Below are 21602 nucleotides of genomic sequence, written 5' to 3'. Positions count from 1 at the left end.
ATATTCCATTAATCTCTCACAAGAGCCAACTAAGAAATAAACAAGATGCACTAAAGCTCAACGAACGACACACAAGTACATGATGTGCAAACCAACATACACAAGGCAATTTGGAGACACGTCATATACAAACACATGCAAGGAACAAAACCAAAACATGCAAGGGGGCAAGTAACTTTCAATGTAAGCAATTTAAGTACAAGTTACCGCAAGGAGGCACATTGGATATAAGATATAAACTTGACGATTCAATTGACTTGGCTTGAGACAATAAGAGTGATGAAGTCCCCTTAATTCTTCATAATATAGCCAAGTCTCCAATGCCCTCCAACAACACCTATTGATCAAGTTTGAGCTAGTTGGTCCCCAACCAAGTTGGGTCCTAAGAGGTTAGTCACAATAGGCTTGGCTACCCAAATGGTTCTTTGCTTCAAACCACTTTGAGTACCAACAAACTTGGAAACCACATTGCCAACCTTATCCTTCCCAAGAGAATAGACATCATTGTCGGTGTCAAAACCGGCGGATCTCGGGTAGGGGGTCCCGAACTGTGCGTCTAGGCGGATGGTAACAGGAGACAAGGGACACGATGTTTTACCCAGGTTCGGGCCCTCTTGATGGAGGTAAAACCCTACATCCTCCTTGATTGATATTGATATTGTGGATGTTTACAAGAGTGGATCTACCACGAGATCAAGGAGGCTAAACCCTAGAAGCTAGCCTATGGTATGATTGTAAGGGTTGTTGTTGTTGTTGTTGTTGTTGTGTCCTACGGACTAGAGCCATCCGGTTTATATAGACACCGGAGAGGGCTAGGGTTACATAGAGTCGGTTACAATGGTAGGAGATCTACATATCCGTATCACCAAGCTTGCCTTCCATGCCAAGGAAAGTCCCATCCGGACACGGGACGAAGTCTTCAATCTTGTATCTTCATAGTCTTGGAGTCCGGTCGATGATGATAGTCCGGCCGATGATAGTTCGGCTGATGATGGTAGTCCGGCTATCCGGACACCCCCTAATCCAGGACTCCCTCAGTAGACCCTGAACCAGGCTTCAATGACGATAAGTCCGGCGCGTATATTGCTTGGCATTGCAAGGCGGGTTCCTCCTCCGAATGATAGAAGATTGTGAACACCAGGATAGTGTCCGGCTCTGCAAAATAAATTCCACATTCCACCATAGAGAGAATAATATACACACAAGTTCAATCTGCTGACTTTTTTGCGGCATGACGTCACGCCACTACCAAGACATTACTTGAATCGTTTTTTACTCTACCACCTCAGCGCATTTAGCGAAGCGGTTTCCTTGGCACGTCTTCTCGAAGCAGAGATCGTGTTCCCCCTTAATCCGGGATTCTCATCAATACGGATGTGGGTAACCCAACCGCGCCATTGATGGTGACGCTTGGGGGATAAGCGAGTTTTACCAGGCCGGTGGGGGACGCGTAGACTTCGCCCGCCCATATAAGGGATAAGGATTCACCTTTTCACCTACGCCTTCTTCCTCCTTTGCTTATCCATCTCCGCGCACTCGAGCTCCAGCGCCCAAGCCCGCACATCTCGTCTCAACCTTCCCTGGTCATGTCCGGAGCGGGAGGCAAGTGGATGACCTCCTCCGTGACGGAGGAGCACATTGAAAGACTGCGCAGCGCCGGCTACCTGTCCGGCGACATCGCGCACCGACTGCCCGACGAGGGGCAGCTCATCCCCACCCCCAGGCCCCATGAGAGGGTCGTTTTTCTTTCCCACTTCCTCCGCGGACTGGGTTTTCCACTTCACCCCTTTGTCCGGGGGCTCATGTTCTACTACGGCCTGGATTTCCATGATCTAGCGCCGAACTTCATCCTCAACATCTCGGCGTTTATCGTCATGTGCGAGGCCTTCCTCTGCATCCAGCCCCACTTCGGCTTGTGGCTCAAGGCCTTCAATGTCAAGCCGAAGGTAGTGAAGGGCACTCAAGCGGAGTGCGGAGGCGCCATGTTGGGCAAGATGCCCAATGTCCTTTGGTTCGAAGGGGCCTTCGTGGAATCCGTCAAGGGGTGGCAATCGGGGTGGTTCTATATCACCGAGCCGCGTGACCCTAAGTGGGCGGTGGCCCCCGAGTTCAGATCTAGTATCCCCACACAGCTCACCTCCTGGAAAGAGAAGGGCTTGCTGTGGGGTAGTTCGGAGGAGCTGACAGTACTCCAAGCCTGTATCCAGAAGCTGGTGAAGAAGCTCAGGCTGGTTAACATGGTCCAAGTCATGCTCGTCCGCCGGATTCTCCCTTGCCAAGAGCGGGCATTCAAACTATGGGAGTTCAATCCGGAACAGCACCAGGCGCTGAGCGGGCTCTTCGACACTGCGTACGAAGGCGCCTGGAGGGTGCTGTTTAAGGGCGTCGAAGCCCCCGCATCCGCGACTGAAGATCGCGGATTTCGCTCGCAGCGCCAAGCCGACGAGGTAAGTGATTCTACCCCTTTACGGGACGCTTGCTTTTCATAGTTTGACTCTATGCGGGTTTTAATTTCCCCTTTTCCTTTGACAGGACTGGATGAGGAAGGCGGAGCAGATTATCTGCCCGGCTTCCATGCCAGAAAACCCAGTAGACGCCCGTCTAGCGAGGCTGCTGGTTCCGGCACCGCACGTGGTGCCAGAGAAGAAGGCCAAGAAGGAGGCCACGGGTGCTCGAAAGAGTTCCCGCTTTCAGGTGTCCGACGACTCCGGGGCGTACTCCTCCCCCGAAAACGAGGAGGAGAAAGAGGACCCTCTCCCAGAGGAGGGAGAGAGGAAGAGGAAGGCTTCCCCAACAAGGGAGGCCGAAGGGTCCAAGAGGGGAAGGACTATTCCCTCGGACAGCTCCGCCAACATCAACGTTGGCGAGGAAGAATGGCCTTCAAGGGCCAGGCCTCCGGCGAGATCGTAAGTATCCGGATTCCTGAATGATTTATAATTTCTTTTTCTGTGTCACATAGTGTCATTCTGATGCCGCATGCTGCCTATAGTCCGGCCAATGATGATCTAACCACTTCATCGAGCGGGTCGTTGGCTCCGTCGGATGTAGATTCCATCCCGACTGCCTCCACCCCTCGCGACACCAAGGACGTCGAGGTGGGATCCCAAGAAGGGACCCATCAGGGGGAGGCTCCGGAGGCGCCACAAGGCAGCCTCCCGGACTTTGCGCCGGACTCCACATCAAAACTCGCAGTGGTTCCGGAGTCCGGCCGGCGGCCCCTTCGCACAAAGGGCAAGACCGTGACGCCGGCGGCTTCCGTCCAACCAGAGGCGCCGAACAATTTGTTGGAGGCGCTCCAGAGCGCTTCCATCGAGGAAGAACACCGCACTATTATGAGTGCGGTGATACAAAAGGTACAGCTCGCCAAGAGCGGGCTGACCGAAGCCTGCAGTAGCCTTCTATAAGGCTTTGAGGTAAGAAGTTAAAAATATGCAATGTAATACCGCATAGACAGTAGCCCCTGATGCTCGGTTCGGTGTTCGGAAAGAAAAGCCGGACTGAAGATCTGAAAAAAAGAAGATATACGCAGGGTTGCTAAAAAAATTGTGTCAATATGGGTTGCAGGCTGCGCTGCTGACCTCTGCCGCACTGACTGCGGAGGTCGGTGCTTTGAAGCAGGAGCTCGAGCGGTCCGAGCAAGAGCTCGGCCACGCCAAGAAGCAGCTCCAGGACAAAGAAGGTGAGTAACACCACTTTGAACTTGTACCTTACAGAAAAGGATTTAGGTTGCAACAAAAAATAACAAGGATAACATGGGTACTGCAGGGGCCACGAATGAGGTGGCGACCCTGAAGAAGGCCGTGTCTTCGGCCGAACGCAATGCGGCCGCGGAACGGGCAGAGCGAGAAAAGCAGGAGGCGCGGGTGGCGGTGGTTCAGCAAGAGCTCCAGGCTCTCATGGAAAAGCATGAGAGTTTGGAGCGTGACTCAAAGACTCGAGAGTCCGAGCTTGCCTCAGCTCTCGAAAGTGCCAAGACTGCCAAGGCCGATGCCCATAAGTCCCTTCAGGAGATTGAGTTGGTGAGGGAGATAGCGGCGGGTAAGGCATTTTTCATGCAAAGCAAGCATGTGAATGTAAATTACGTGTTACTTACCCGAATTCGGAGTTCTCCAGGGGCGTTTGCAGATCTGCCTCACAGCGTGTCTGATGCCGCCGTATTCTACCGAGCCGAGGAGGGGAGCTCAACGGAGAAGGTCTTCTGGTCTCAGTATGCTGAGGCCGGCCATCCGGTGCCCCCTAGCGACCAGCTGAAGTAGCTGGTCGAGCTCCACAAGGTGGCCGAGCAGGCCATGAAGGGCCTCATAGTCCGGCTGTGGCCTGGAGAGGCCATGCCTAGGAGCTACTTCGGCCTCGTGCGACGGTTGGTGGATGTGTGCCCCTGGGTGGAGGTTATCAAGCGCTCCGCCTGTATTGAAGGTGCTCGTCGGGCCCTTGCCCGCGCAAAGGTGCATTGGGGCAACCTGGATGCGGAGAAGCTAATCACTGACGCGCCACCAGCGGGCAAAGAATATCGTACGCCCGAGATGTACTATAAGACTGTCCTGAAGGGTGCCCGCAAGATTGCGGATGAGTGCCCCAGGGATGTAATTATTGAGTAAATTCGCAATGTGTTATCCTGTGCGCTGAAAACTTTGTTCATATGCGCTAAGCAATGCTTGTTAATTTAAAATATTACCTTCTGTGCGGCCGTTTATTAAATCTGAGAGATGGCAAGTCGTCGGCTTCAGCCCCCATGCCACGAGTGCTGGGGTGTTCGGGATAAACTTGAGCACTCTTGTTCCCATTTTTGGGTCCATCTAGGGAGGCGCTCAACACAACGAACAAGGCAACCGGACTTATAGTGCTTGAACACTCTCACTTAGCCATAGAATTCTATAATTTTAAATTTCGGCGAAGCCCCTAGTATTCGGAAGACCGAATTAGGGGCGCTATCCACGCCTTCGTCGGACATTATCCGGAACTTCGCTCGAAGCGGCGTAGGTCTTGAAGGACCCGAAAGGACCTCTCGAACAGCGACCGGTCTCTCACCTTATCATGACAGTCAGTTTTAGCTTTCTCCACTAAGGCGTTAACCCGGCTCAACCGTGGCGCAATCGCAGTGGTTCTCCCAGTGCTACCTTAGCCGATAGAACGGAACGTAAGGTGCCAAACATGGGAGCCGGGCAAACCCAACTATTGACCCATGACATGATTCGGAGCCGATTCATATAATGCTATAAGTTCGGGGTGCCGCACTTGTGAAAGTGTTCGGACTTTATCACACCATAATGCGGGGAACATAAGCCCCTGGTATATTTGGCCGTACCAAAATGTACGGATGCAACATGTCGTAAATGAACATATATATATAAGGTAATGCAATTATGGGCAAAAAGTGCTGCATTTTATTCGAGAAGATCTGCTATGAGTGCGGAATGATACAAATAGTGCGGAAAGCAAGGGATTGGACGAATTAAAGGCGTCTCCCTCCAGGGGTAGGCCGCGGAATGGTGTATTTAACAAATTTAATGCTCATAATGGAAACCACCTGAGTGTTCGTCGCGGCCTTTGTCCCTCCCTGGCTGTTGCATCATGAGTTCGGAAGGTTCGCTGGCGGACAGAGTTCTGTATAAATAAGAGAGAAATAAAAGATAAAAAGAGTGACACGCTTGGGAGCCCCTGGTGTGGTCGAACCGCACTCTGGGTCTGTTGTGGTTGTGCCTCTCCCCCTATGCCCATGGTATCTCCAGGGCGTAATTATGTACGCGGAGAGTTTGTCTTACAATTGAGCGAGGGCTGGGGTTGAGGCCGCATTGCTACGCGTGCTCGGGACGTGCCAGGTGGTCTTGGTAGATGTTGCTCCGGGCGCGTTTGGCCGTGTCCGGTCGTTTAACGGCCAGACTCGAAAATTGCCTTAAAAGGCTGCTCTGTACTTCTGCCGCGAGAGCCGCTGTATGTTCCTCCGTTCGGAGGGAGCGTTCCGTGTTTCCATTGACCGTGATGACTCCACGAGGGCCTGGCATCTTGAGCTTAAGGTATGCATAATGCGGTACCGCGTTGAATTTTGCGAACGCGGTTTGTCCGAGCAGAGCGTGATAGCCACTGCGGAACGGGACTATGTCGAAGATTAACTCCTCGCTTCGAAAATTATCCGGGGATCCGAAGACCACTTCCAGTGTGACTGAGCCTGTACAACTGGCCTCGACACCTGGTAGGACGCCTTTGAAGGTTGTCTTTGTAGGTTTAATCCTTGAAGGGTATATGCCCATCTTGCGCACTGTATCCTGATAAAGCAGGTTCAGGCTACTGCCGCCGTCCACCAGGACTCTCGTGAGGTGAAATCCATCGACGATTGGGTCTAAAACCAATGCGGCGAATCCGCCATGGCGGATACTGGTCGGATGGTCTCTTCGATTGAAAGTGATCGGGCAAGAGGACCATGGGTTGAATTTTGGGGCGACTGGCTCCATCGCGTATACGTCCCTTAGTGCACGCTTCCGCTCCCTCTTGGGGATGCGTTGCGTATATCATGTTTACCGTCCGAACTTGAGGGGGGAATCCCTTTTGTCCTCTGTTGTTCGGCGGCCGGGTCTCTTCCTCGTCATCGCTGTGTAGCCCCTTGTCATTGTTTTTGGCGATTAATTTGCCTGCCTGCTTGAATACCCAACAATCTCTGTTGGTGTGGTTAGCTGGCTTTTCAGGGGTTCCATGTATTTGGCAGGAGCGGTCGAGTATTCGGTCCAAATGGGACAGGCCCGGAGTGGTTCTTTTGAATGGCTTCTTCTGTTGACCGGGCTTGGAGCCTCGGAATCTGGCGTTGACTGCCGTATCCTCATTGCTGTCGTCGTTAATGCGGCGTTTATTTTTGTTTTGACGTGACCTGCCATTGCGGTCCTTGGTATCCAGACTGCCAGCGTTTTGCTGAGGTTGTTGCTGCGAGCTAGCCAGCTATCCTCTCCCGCACAGAAGCGGGTCATGAGTGATGTGAGGGCTGCCATGGATTTCGGCTTTTCCTGTCCTAGGTGCCGGGCTAGCCACTCGTCGCGGATGTTATGTTTGAAGGCAGCGAGGGCCTCTGCATCCGGACAGTCGACGATTTGATTTTTCTTTGTTAAGAACCGTGTCCAGAATTGCCTGGCCGATTCGTCTGGCTGCTGGATTATGTGGCTTAGGTCATCTGCGTCAGGTGGTCGCACATACGTGCCCTAGAAGTTGTCGAGGAATGCGGCTTCCAGGTCTTCCCAGCATCCAATTGACTCTGTGGGCAGGCTGTTAAGCCAATGCCGAGCTGGTCCTTTAAGCTTGAGCAGGAGATATTTGATGGCGTGAAGATCGTCGCCGCGGGCCATATGTATATGGAGGAGATAATCCTCAATCCAAACCTCGGGGTCTGTTGTGCCATCGTAGGATTCGATATTAACGGGTTTAAACCCTTCAGGGATTTGATGATCCATTACTTCGTCAGTGAAGCATAGTGGGTGTGCGGCGCCTCTGTATTGAGCAATATCGCGACATAGCTCGAGAGAGTGTTGTCTGCTGTGTTCGGCCCGGCCGGAGTAGTTGTATCCGGCATGACGGTATTCGTCGTGGGTCTTGGGGCGCCCACGTGATCCATAGATAGATCTGGATTGTCTTGCCTTGTCCTCCAATATATCCCGCAAGTCCGGCGCGTTCCCCCGTGGTTTCATGCTTTTTGAGAAATGCCGGGGTACGGTTTTGGTGGAGGGCTTGCACGCCTCTCTGTCGCGGCCACGAGGTGATCGGTCTGCTGTATTGTGCGCTGGTGAGGCAGGTTTGTACGCTTCCTCCTCTAGTCAGGGGAGCAACTTGCATTTTGGGTAACTTTTGGAGGGGCGTTCGAGTTCATACTCTTCGGTCGCGAGGACCTCGGTCCATCTGTCGGCCAGTAGGTCTTGATCAGCTTGAAGCTGTTGCTACTTTTTCTTTAGGCTGTTTGCCGTGGCCATTAGCCTGTGTCTGAAACGCTCTTGTTCGACGGGATCCTCAGGCACGACGAATTCGTCGTCGTCGAGGCTTGCCTCGTCTCCGGAGGGAGGTAAGTAATTATCATCCTCGACCTCTTCATCTGCCGCCCTCTCGTGAGGGCTTGCTTCTGCCTCTTCCCGCGCTGGATCGTGCTGGAGGGGGTTGTCTTCGGCACTTTCTAGGGTGTTATTATCTCCTGTGCGGGAATCTCTATTCTTGCTGTGGCGGGATTTAGAGCGGCGCCGCTGATGTCGGCGCTTGGGCTGTTTCTTTAAGGAATCGGCCTCCGTTGCTTCTTCGCCGTCCCCATCTTTTGGGGTGTCCACCATATATATGTCGTATGATGAGGTGGTCTTCCAGTGTCCTGTAGGCACTGGTTCTTGATATTCTCCGGCATCGTCGTCCATACCGTCGATGTCTTCGGAGTCGTAGTCGAGTACGTCGGTTAGGTCGTCGACGGTGGCTACGAAGTGGGTGGTGGGTGGGCTCTAAATTTCTTCGTCGTCCGCGTCCCAACCATCCTGGCCGTAGTTCGGCCAGGGCTCTCCGGATAGCGAGAGATGCTTCAGCGAATTTAAGATATCGCCGAAGGGTGAGTGCTGAAAGATGTCCGCAGCAGTGAATTCCATGATCGGCGCCCAATCGGATTCGACTGGCAGGGGCGCAGGAGGTTCGGAGTCCGGCAGAGAGTCCGGCACCTCGGAGTCATGAGCTTTACGCGGGACAAGGTAAGTGTTCGGCTCCATAGCCGTAGAAGTTGCAGCTCCCGAGGCGGTGTCCAACCATCCGTCCTCGATCTGAGCGATCGGCTCCGGACTATGGGTCGGAGCAGATTCGTGTGCGGCCTCCAAGGTGCTGTCCGGCGGCAGAGTTAGGTCGTGCCCATTGTGACAGCGCGGCACGCTCGGCTGTGGCTCAGATCCATTGAAGATCAAGTCCCCGCGGATATCGTCCGTGAAGTTTAGGCTTCCAAACCTGACCTGACGGCCAGGGGCGTAGCTTTCGATCTGCTCCAGATGGCCAAGTGAGTTGGCCCGCAGTGCGAAGCCGCCGAATACGAAGATCTGTCCGGGGAGAAAAGTCTCACCCAGGACTGCGTCGTTGTCGATTGAAGAGGCCATCAAGCCTATCGGTGACGACACAGAGGAACTCTCAATGAAAGCACCAATGTCGGTGTCAAAACCGGCGGATCTCGGGTAGGGGGTCCCGAACTGTGCGTCTAGGCGGATGGTAACAGGAGACAAGGGACACGATGTTTTACCCAGGTCCGGGCCCTCTTGATGGAGGTAAAACCCTACGTCCTGCTTGATTGATATTGATATTGTGGATGTTTACAAGAGTGGATCTACCACGAGATCAAGGAGGCTAAACCCTAGAAGCTAGCCTATGGTATGATTGTAAGGGTTGTTGTTGTTGTTGTTGTTGTTGTTGTTGTGTTACGGACTAGAGCCATCCGGTTTATATAGACACCGGAGAGGGCTAGGGTTACATAGAGTCGGTTACAATGGTAGGAGATCTACATATCCGTATTGCCAAGCTTGCCTTCCACGCCAAGGAAAGTCCCATCCGGACACGGGACGAAGTCTTCAATCTTGTATCTTCATAATCTTGGAGTCCGGTCGATGATGATAGTCCGGCCAATGATAGTTCGGCTGATGATGGTAGTCCGGCTATCCGGACACCCCCTAATCCAGGACTCCCTCAATCATCAATAATAATTGGGTTGGATAAGTTACCACTAGTGCATGAAGAAGCGAGGTGACCTTTCTCATGGCATAGGTAGCAACGTCTACTCTTCACTTTCTTCTCACTTGATTTCTCAACTTGAGAAGCATTAACTTGAGTCTTCTTGGGAAGAGGCCTTTATTCAACTTGAGGTTGAGCATGTGATTGAACTTGTGCCCTCTTCCCTTATTGCTTGACACTAATGGCCTTCTTCTTCAATGGGCAAGATCTAACATGATGCCCTTCTACTTTGCACTTGAAGCAAACAATCTTAGTCGAATTCTTGACTTGTTCTTGGCTCTTCTTTTTGTTCATGTTGAACTTCTTCTTCTTATTGGAGTTGAATCCAAGTCCACCTTTGTCATTGGGGGATTTTTGCACACTCAAGATATTGTTGAGTGTGGATTTCCCTTGAAGACTCTTTTCCAAGTCTTTCTTCAAAGAAGTGAGTTGGGCCTTGAGCTCTTTGATTTCCTCTACATGGTTAGTCTCAACACAAGTACTAGAGGAAGTATAAGCTTCATCATTAGAGCAACAAGGCAAGGAAAGCAATTCATCACAAGATGTACCAACCTTGTGAGTAGATGAATTACAAGGACTAGCACATGGAAATATACTATTTTGACTAGAAGTAGTGCTAGTATCCACATGAGGCTCACTAGATGGTACCATAGCAGTCATGGCCTCATGAGCTATCTTTAGCACACTATGGGATACTAGAAGATCATCATGAGAGCCTGAGAGCTTTTCATGACTTTCTTCCAATTTCTCATAATTGCTAGATAGCACCTCAAGTTGAGCCCGTAGCTCAACATTCTCCTTCAAAATGGATGCTTCACAAGTAATAGAGTTAGTAGCACAGGCATTATCATTTACAACAATAGGAGAGGACAACTTGGCAAGCTCTTTTATATAAGAAGCTTCAAGTTGGGCATGAGACTCGGTGAGTTTGATGAGCTCACCCTTGATGACCCTTGAGCCATTTTCGAGGTGCTCAAAATCCTCAAGGAGTCTAGCATGAGAAACTTCAAGCTTAGCATTTTTAGTTTTGAAATCATTGGCCACCTCAAGAGCTCTATCATGAGATTCCCTCACTCTAGATAATTCTAGAGCAAAAGTCTCCTCAAGAGATTCAGAGGTGGTTTGTTCATGTTCAAGAGCTTGAGATAGCTCCGCGATCTCATTTGCGTAATAACGCCCATGAGTTTCCATTTTCTCAATGGTGGCCTCATGCTCCTCTAGATGAGATTCCAACTCCTCAATGTATTTCTTGCCATCAATGGCAATGGACATTATCTCCATGAAGTTGGAACGAGCAATTTTATTTTTATGAAGAGCTTTAAAAATCATTTCCCCCTTAGTTTTTAAGGAGGCAACATTATCATTCTCTTCATGATTATCCTCATCATCATTAGCATCAACATCATCATCAAGAGACATATTGGGGTACAAAGTAGGAGATACCTTTGACGCCTTAGCCATAAGGCAAAAAGCAGTAGATGATGATGTAGGATCCCTTGAGGCACCATTAAACACCACATCTTGTTCCATGGAGTGTTCGGTTTCCTCTACATTGTTAGCACAACAATTCGAGGAAATAGATGCATTTTTATCATGGCAACAAGACATAGCAAGCATATCATCATGAGATTTAGTCAAGCAATTTCTACATGATATGCAAGGACTATCAACACAAGCATGTGAAACATTTGTAGTGCTCGAAGTGTTAAAGCCCAAAGAAGGAGCATTGCAATAATATAGTGATGAAGGATCATCCATAATAAGCATACTATCATCATTGTAATGACCAACACTACTCACCATATCACTACCTTGTGGCAAACCACATCTAGGTGAAGTAGAAGAAGTTGAGAAGACTATACGACCGGAGGTGGAGGGAGAACAATCATCCTTACAAATCTTGGACATGCCATATTTATCTTGAAGCTTTGTCCATAACTCATGAGCATCCCGGAACGGCATGAGTTGAAATATTACTACATTGCTCAAAGCATCGAAAAGCACATTAGAAGATTGAGCATTGAGATAAGAGTTTTTCTTATCCTCTAAGGATAATCTTTGGGGATCCTTTGGAGGAGAAAAACCCATATCTACAACTCACTCTAAATTTGGGTCCATGACCCTAAAGAGGTTAAGCATGCGAATTACCCAAACATCAAAATTTGTGCCATCGAAACTAAGAGTGTCAGAGAATCCTAATCCCCTAGTCGACATCTTTACTCTCTAGGCGGTTAAGCCTAACAAAGAGAGACGAGGCTCTGATACCAATTGAAAGATCGAGGATGTCGCCTAGAGGGGGGTGAATAGGCACTTTAAAATAATTACGGTTAAGGCTTGAACAAATGCGGAATAAACCTAGCGGTTAATTTGTCAAGCACAAAACCTAAAACAACTAGGCTCACCTAAGTGCACCAACAACTTATGCTAAGCAAGATAAGCAACTGTGATAGCAAGATATATGACAAAGAACAATATGGCTACAACAAAGTAAAGTGCATAAGTAGAGGGCTCGGGTAAGAGATAACCGAGGCACGCGGAGATGACGATGTATCCCGAAGTTCACACCCTTGCGGATGCTAATCTCCGTTTGGAGCGGTGTGGAGGCACAATGCTCCCCAAGAAGCCACTAGGGCCACCGTAATCTCCTCACGCCCTCACACAATGCAAGTGTCGTGATTCCACTAAGGGACCCTTGAGGGCAGTCACCAAACCCGTACAAATGGCAACCCTTGGGGGCGGTCACCGAACCCGTACACTTTGGCATCCCTTGGGGGCGGTCACCGGAACCCGTCAAATTGCTCGGGGCGATCTCCACAACCTAATTGGAGACCCCGACGCTTGCCCGGAGCTTTACACCACAATGATTGAGCTCCGAACACCACCAACCGTCTAGGGCACCAAGGCACCCAAGAGGAACAAGCTCTAGGGTGCCCAAACACCCAAGAGTAATAAGCTTCTCAAACTTCACTTCCACATATCACCATGGAGAACTCAAACCGATGCACCAAATGCAATGGCAAGGGCACACGGAGTGCCCAAGTCCTTCTCTCCCAAATCCCACTAAAGCAACTAATGCTAGGGAGGAAAATGAGAGGAAGAACGAAAGAAGAACATGAAGAACTCCAAGATCTAGATCCAAGGGGTTTCCCTCACTTAGAGGACAAAGTGATTGGTGGAAACGTGGATCTAGATCTCCTCTCTCTTTTCCCTCAAGAACAAGCAAGAATCATAGGAGGGATTGAGAGTTAGCAAGCTCGAAGAGGGTCAACAATGGAGGAAGAACACGAGCTCGAAGGATAAGGTTCAATCGGGAAGAAGACCCCCTTTTATAGGTGGGGGAAATTCCAACCGTTATGCTCACAGCCCGCACAGAGCGGTACTACCGCTCCAAGGAGCGGTACTACCGCTAGGGCGGTAGTACCCCTTTGAAAAAACAACAACGATGAGGCAAAAGACCAGTAGAACCGCCGGAGAGGTACTACCGCTTGACCTCACGGTACTACTGCTTGCGACATGGGCTAACACAATCTTGATAGAAATATCAAGAATAAGCAAATGAGAAAAGTCACATAAGAAAATGATGAGAACCCTTCATCGGATAAGACCGGTAAAACCTCCAACGCCAAAAACATCATAGAAGACGCATGCGAACTCCGTTTTCGATGAACTCAAGCTTGTCATCAAGATGACCATAAGCTCTAAGACTCACAAAGATAACCAAACAAGAACCAAGAAACATGATGCAAGGATGCAATGGTTTGAGCTCTCTACTAACAATACGATCAAGCTACCAACTTGAGAGCCCCCCTTGATAGTATGGCAAACGATCCTATAACTCGGTCTCCCAACTACCACCACGAGACCGATAAAATAGAAAACCTATCAAGGGCAAACCTTTGCCTTGCACATGGTCCACTTGAGCTAGATGAAGACGGTCTTGACTCCCTCAAGTTGGACCACCTTTCTTGATTGCGTTGGCTCGATGAAGACTAGATGATTGCTCCCCCATAGTCCACTATGGGCAAGCCACTCTTAGGCACATCTTCACAAGTCCATTGACACCACAATGGATGGCAAGATTCAAGCACTTGATCTCTTCATGATGCTCCACTTGAACTTGCACACGGCAATCTTGATGATGATCACCACTTGATGTCATCCTTTCTATGGGTTGTATGATATCTGCCTCTTGACGCAAGCCCATGGACACGTACCTAACCCCACACAGAACTCTCACATAGACCATGGGTTAGTACACAAAGTGCAATGGACAAAGCTTACCATACCATGGGATCACGTGATCCCTCTTGGTACATCTTCTACGCTTTGTGATTTGATCAACTTGATTCACTCTTGACTTAGTCTTGATCAACCTTGAATCTTTCCAACTCTCTTCATTTGGATGATGTCTTGAAGGTAGACATGAATGATCACACAATATTCTTCTTCAAGACATGCTTGCAATAAGCTCAACACTCACATGACCGATCTTTGGATAATTCCTTAATAGCATGTGGTCATCACAAACTCTCCTTGAGACCAACAAATGGACTCCAAGAAAAGCCCATGGACAAACCCTTCAAATATAACTCAAGGCAACCATTATTCCATAGAGATTGTCATCAATTGCCAAAACCAAACATGGGGGCACCGCATGTTCTTTCACTATCCCTACTATAAGAACAAGATGCGCATGCATCTTGAGGCAACCAACAACCTCTAGTTTGTCGTCGAGAACGGCGTGCCTACTGTTGCTCATAGCATAAATGCAACTGACGTGAAGAGATTCAACCAACTCGACTCTCAAGCGAAGAACATCATTTGCAGGCATCTGAGCAAAGGACAGTATGTCAGAGTGAGTGCCGGAAACTGCAATGCTCATCTAGGATAGGCTTTCCAAGGCCAATGAAGGAGTTTCTACTCAACGTGACTCCCGAGTTGACGTTCTTCGCAATCTCTTTAACCGCTTCAAGAGGTTCGACAACGAAATTGTTTAGCAAACCTTCGACCGCCTCACCGACATCTCCAATGAGCTTCAGGCTTTTTGTGCTTCTGACATCACTGATCATGAGGTGGTGAATAAATTGCTGAGGTCCCTTGACAATTCCTTTGAGACCTTGGCTCTAATGATTCAAGAGCGTCCTGATTACAAGTCACTAGATTCGGCTGATAGTCTTGAGAGGCTCAATACTCATGAATTTCAATAAGCTGAGAAGAGAGATATGTATGGTCCTAGCTATGGACGTCCCTGTTCTCTAAAGGCAAAAGTAAAAGCCAAGGCTATTTCTTTGTCTGAAGAAGAAGAATCTGACTACAGTTCTGATGGTGCCGAAGAAATTGGCAGAGAACTAACAATGCTTGTGAGGAAGTTCCAGAAAGTTTACAAGAAGAATCACTTTGGAAAGTCTTCAAAGTGTGACTTGAAGAACATTGGAGAAGTGTCTGCTCGAGAGTACAACAACAGAACTTGTCACAAGTGTAAGAAGCCAGGCCACTACATCGTAGATTGCCCTCTCTAGCAAAATGACTCTAAGAAGAATAAGTCTATAGAGATGATGACTCTGACGATAAAAGGAACAAATCCTCAAAGTATTCATCATGCAAGAAAGGTAATTCCAGTAGAGCTCATGCATTCATTGGGAAGGAAATGGATTCTGAAGAAGAATCTTACCAATAGGAAGCTGAAGAATCTGAGGAGGAAAATCTGACTCTGGTGTCGCGAGCCTTGCCCTCGCTACGGAGTTCGTCAACAAGTCCATCTTCAACCCTGAAGAAAATGGTGGCTCCGCCAACACTGAGGACTACACTCCCACCTATTGCTTCATGGCAAGAGGTGCCAAGGTAACCTCACGAGAAGCTTACTTTAATACTTCCAGTGATGTCGACTATGAGTGTGAAGCAAAACCTAGCTATAAGAAACTTGCTAAGATTGCAACTGAACAACAAACTGGTATGGAAAAGATGCAAAAACTGCTAGAAAAAAGCGATGATCTACTAGATGAGGAAATGGATCGCTTCCAAGCTTTGTCTGAAGAATTGCGACGTCTTCAGTCAAAGAATGATGAACTTGAAAGTCGCATGTGGCCCTCTCTGCCGAACACGAGAAGCTATCCTATGAATTTCATCAAAGGAAGCAAGATCTCAAAAAACTGAGAGCATCTCATGATGATCTTTAGAAAGAGAACGATTCATTACTCGCTCAACAGATCAGTGCCACTCAATAAGAATTTGTTGCACCATGCTTAAAATGCCTAGAACATGAAAAATGAAAATTCTTCAGCTGAATGTTCAAATGCTCCAGTCACTGCTATATCTTCAACTGTCTCTGTGGTTTTAATACCCTCAACTGAGGAGACCACAAGTGTTACTGACAAAAATGAAAGGTTAAAGGAATTGTATGTCATAGGAGTGTACAAAATTCGCAAAGGGCACCAAACTCTCTATGATGTGCTCAAGAAGGAGATTTTGAACAGGAAGCCTAGGAAAGAGGGTATTGCTTTTGAGAGAAAACTCAATGCTGATGATCATATTGGAAACCTGAGCAGTATCCCAAAACCATGTGGGTTGCTGCAAAAGGACCTCCAGTTGATCTATCCACTTTATCTGGTTACAACTGTGATACCTCATATATTCTTCAAATGAGTCATTTGACTCCAACTATAAGCTATTCAAATACCAGAATGGTGAGGTATTTGCCAAATTTATTGGTACTAACTACAGGAACGTCCCTAGTGAAGAAAATCTAGGTGCCTAGAAGTCTTCCGGAAAGTCTTCAGGTGAATATTATCATGACACCACCGACGAAGAAGAAATACCTCAGGGCAAATTCTTCACATGGACCAAAGTCGTCAAATGTTCTCAGACCTACTTAAGGTCACACTAATGCTTCTTCTTTGTAGGGAAACAAACAGCGATCTGATGAATATGTGAATTATTCTTCGAACCATTATGTTCACAAATCTTCAAAGAATTTGTCTGCATATTCATTTGAGTACTATTACCCCCCATTGAAGGGAAATGCATATTCGTTAATGCCTAAGTTCTCCATCACTTCATTGCGTTACATTGTTTCTCAACCACCCATTCAAGTGTCGGTGGTTAAGAAGAAGAAGTAATCTCTTCTGCAGGTCAGGTCTCCAGACAACGATAAATGTTTGATGAATTTGTTGAAGACCTGACAAGTGCTTTTTTGGGATGCAAGCTAAACATGATGAAATGAATCTTTCATTTCACACATCCCATATGCTGCTTGTTATGTTCTATTCAAATTCACGGACGGAATCGATCACCATATTCTTCACTCTGAAGTATATGAAGTTGTGAGTCAGACTAATGCTTCTACAGGACGACACAACCAAAGCCACTGAATGAGTCTGATGACCCACAAGTATAGAGGATCAATCGTAGTCCTCTCGATAAGTAAGAGTGTCGAACCCAACGAGGAGCAGAAGGAAATGACAATCAATTTTAAGCAAGGTATTTTCTGCAAGCACTGAAATTATCGGTAACAGATAGTTTGACTTCTATACAGAAATAGAGGCAATATCTCCAGACAATCAACCTCCACAATGAACGCGGCAATCCGTACAGGAATGCACCTGCCCATCAATGCCCGACCGCATGACTGCCCCGCGATATGCAAGTCATTGAATTCCACACGAGGCCATACCAAGTTTTTAGTTTTAGTTTCTCAAACTTGTGATTTTTTTTCGTTCTCTGTATCAAGTTTTATCAGATGAAAAACTTACTACATCATGAGAAAAAATTAATAATACATGAGATGTATGATGTAAAAGTTATATCACTAGAAACTCCTTTCACATACCAATTTGACGGTATACTTTACGTAACATGCATGTCATATATTACACGGAGAACACATAAGGCTCTATATATTTGGATGGAGAAATTAACGAAGTTGTAAAAACTCGTCAAAGCACTCTTAAAATGGGTCTTATTTGAAAGCCCTCGTCGCATGAAACAAAAATATGAAAACAAAACTTAATTTAGACTTTTGATTGAAAAGATATGGAAGATTGAAAATAAAAAACCAACAAATAGGGTCGGTGGCCCCACACCTACATGCCATAAATCCCATCTCCAATGAACAGTGAATTGCATGAATTGCAGCACGTAAGAGAAAGCACAATGCCTTTCAATATTGTTGGTAGTTGAACTTCCAAAGCGCCCCAATATGAACTTTTCCACTGTAGTCATACTTAATACAACCTCCGTCTCAAATTACTTGTCTTAAATTTGTCTAGATACAAACGTATTTAACATTAAAACATTTTTAGATACATCTATATCTAGACAAATCTAAAACAAGTATTTCGGATGGATGGAGTACTTGTTTTGTAGGCACGAATACATCGGTCAAATATGTGTTGATATATCACACATTTTAGCAACATAACCGTCACGCCACATATTCACATTTTTTCCAAATAATGATTACTCATATATTTTTCTTTCCTTCATTTCTCCAAATGCATATTCTCTTTGTTTTATTTACTTTGCATATCAGTTTTGTCTGAAATCATATTTTATACAAAAATTATTAACATCCACAATACCAAAAGGAAACGATTCATTTCAGCAGGTGGATCACACCAATTCGTCCGCGGCATCCCGTGAAAGCCACGTGTCCCACCACACGCATGCAGCAATCGGATTTTATCTCTTCCTCGGTTCCTCCGCAGGTATTTCTCGCTCGTTCTTCTTCCGCACACATCCAGTGCAGCACTCTCCGTCTCCACCGGCCATCTTCCCGGTCCGAGCTCTCTGCCCCACTCCCAATCCTCTAGTCCTCTCTTGTCTCCTTATCCATCCCACATCAAGGGTGGGCGGCGACCGCTGCACGACCAATGATTGGTGGTGCTGCCGTGCTCCCATGAGCTGCTGCTCGAGCCGCTCAAGGTGCTGCAGCAACCCTCACCTCCAAACAACAAGCTCGAGGTGCTGCCGGCAACGGAAAAAACGTTTCTGCAACTTCATCTTATTCCATTTGTTTCTGTAGTGTCACTTGTGTTGCAAAAATTCCTTCCACAACAATACCTATGTTGCAAAAAAAGGTAAAGACAAAACACAGTTCTGCGACATCACCTCTATTGCAAAAAATATATTCTGTAACAAGATCTTTGTTGCAAAAAAAGTTCTGCAACATGAGCTCAGTTGTGATTTTTTTGCAACAAGACCTCTGTTGCAATGGTGAAAGCATCGCTAGGCCGCTTGATGTCCCAGATCGGACGACTCGCGACCCGGCCGATCTTTTAAAAAGATCAGCTGGCTGACGCGTAGCACGCCCCAATACCAAATCAATATTGAATTAATTTTTGAGTCATATATATATAACCAGTCTATTCTACTAATATTAGCAGAATAACTATTCTGATAACACTTCCGTACTGCATGGTCAACACGAGGGCACTGCACTTTCAGTAGCGGGGGTACTGCAATACAGAGACTAGTGCACTTCGCGTCGGAAAAAACTGCACACGGTGTTTTTCTGACACCTTTTTCGCTCTAGTTTTTTAACCGTTTATCGGAACGATGCGTGTAATATATTGTGGAGAAGCTATGGATTAGGCGCAATTTCGCGATGTTGAACACTTTTCAAGATTCATCATAGTTTAAGAGCAGTTTAAAAAATGGTGCGGCTCACGATGAATGACATCGAGTGTTTTTTTGCGTTCTTTTCTAAACCACTCGTCGGAATGAAGCAAATGATACATCTTTGGAAATATATCGTCGAGGCGCATATTTTTCATATCTATTGTTTTCTCTAATTCGCTACAGCTTAAGAGCAGTTTTAAATTTACTAAATCGCGAAATTCAGTTTTTTTGAATTTTTTTGCAATTTCTGGTACTGTTTTCGCTCCATTTTTTGAAGCATTTGTCGAAACGAGGCTTATGATACGCCGTTGGAAAGCTACGGACGAGGCGCAACTTTGATATGTTGAAATGTTTTTGAGATTCCTTACGGTTTTGAGTTAATTTTGAAAATCGTGCAGCTAACGACGAGAGGCAGCGACCATTTTTTGCGAAATTTTTATAAACCGCTGGTCGAAATGATTCAAATGATACGCCATTGGAAAGATATAGTCAAGGCGCAACATTTTAATATATATGACGTTCTCTAATTCATTACGGCTTAAGAGCAGTTTTGAAATTACAAAAATGCGGACACTCTGTTTTCCGCGAGACTAAAATTGACGAGTAAACTGCATCATACAGAAAACCGCACTGCTTCAAATTAAAACCGCACTGCGTCAGATGGTCTACCGAACTTCATTGTTTTTTTGTTAGACGTAATTTTTTCCAAGAAGAGAAGTGGACCGCACTTCACATCGGGCATAAGTGAATCGCAACACTATCGAGAAGTGTACCGCATCACATTTTTTGTCGTTTCGGCAACAATTTTTCTGGCGCTTATAAGATGAACAACATCAGAAGACCAACCGCACTACATTTTTTGTCGTTTCGGCAACAATTTTCTGGCGCTTATAAGATGAACAACATCAGAAGACCAACCGCACTGCATCAAATCTTCAAGTGAACCGCATTACTTGTTGGGAAGTTTTTCTTTTCTTTTTTCTATCGTGTTCTGCACTGCAAGGGCGAGAGTAGTTATTTTATATACGTTCCTCCATGATATTTCAATTGGCGCACATTCTGCACTGCACGAACAAAACTAGTGCACTACAAGGGGCGGCACATGTGCACTGCACGTACAATACAAAAATACACAGAAAACACACACACACACACACACATTATCTCATGTTCATCATAGGGGGGAGGGCAAAAAACTTCAACACAGGGGCATGCATCCCACACATCCAGGGGACATCTGAGCTACATGGTCAATGTCAATGAGCTGCATCATTTTTTTGTGTCTCCGTCTTCTGCAGCCAAATATAACGAGGACAGCCCCATCTGATCCGCACTGGAGCACACTGCATTTTAACTTTACTGCAGCTTACTGCAAAACAGAAAGAAGAAAACACATACGCGCGCATCAAGGATGGATCGAAGCACATAGGGTGTTCCTGGCGCACGCAATCACCGAAACATTCGCGACACCGGGCCGCATGCGAGGCCATGGCGAACTGCATCAGAAGGCAAAAAAACGCAAGCTCTGGTCAGTGTTGCGTAGCGCGTTGGCGACAAATGTGGACTGCACTATGGCCGTCAGTGAGGAGACACAAAACAAAAATCACCTGAGCGCACTGCTTCACACCCATGAGCATACTACACGGAGGTAACTTGCCGGGGGTGGATCTGTATTTCATCGCCTGCGCGCCCACGGACTACACCGACATGAGCACCGAACCGCATCACATGCCACCGAGCTGCACGTCTGCGGCTACTGGAGGGTGGGGGGCGAACTGCACGGGGAAGTAGGCGAGCGAACTTGGATCCGCGTTCGACAAGGCCAGAGGGGAGGGGGTGCGTTTGGCAGAGCAACGCCACCGGAGAAGGAGGGCGGCGCCACCTCTCCGGCAAACCAATGCCACTGGAGGTCAACACGACGGCCAGGATCCGTGGCCGCGCGGGGCGTTGCATGCCATAGGCGGCCAAATCCAGCGTGGGGGAGGATCTGTGGCGGAGCGGTGAGGGAGATGACGTCAAGCGGCGCATGGCCAGGATGCGGCAGTAGAGGTGCGGGGTGGGGTGGCGGCTCAGAGGGGAGGGCGACAAGTGGTCGGAGGTCGCCGTCCTAGATGGGCTGAAGCAGCGGTGCGGCGTCACGGTGGCCTGTATCTGGCGGGTGTTTGGATCGGGTGGCCAGCGCCTGCTCAGGGATGGGAGGTGGTCGGGGGGCGCGAGGCCCTTTTTGGGTGTCAGGAGGCGCGCCATGGCCGACGATGGGGGAGGGGAAGGGGCGA

The sequence above is a fragment of the Triticum dicoccoides genome, chromosome 5B (assembly GCF_002162155.2).
Source record: "Triticum dicoccoides isolate Atlit2015 ecotype Zavitan chromosome 5B, WEW_v2.0, whole genome shotgun sequence".
Classification (NCBI taxonomy): Eukaryota; Viridiplantae; Streptophyta; class Magnoliopsida; order Poales; family Poaceae; genus Triticum; species Triticum dicoccoides.
The sequence above is the reverse complement of the archived record's forward strand: the minus strand, read 5'-3'. Positions refer to the sequence as shown.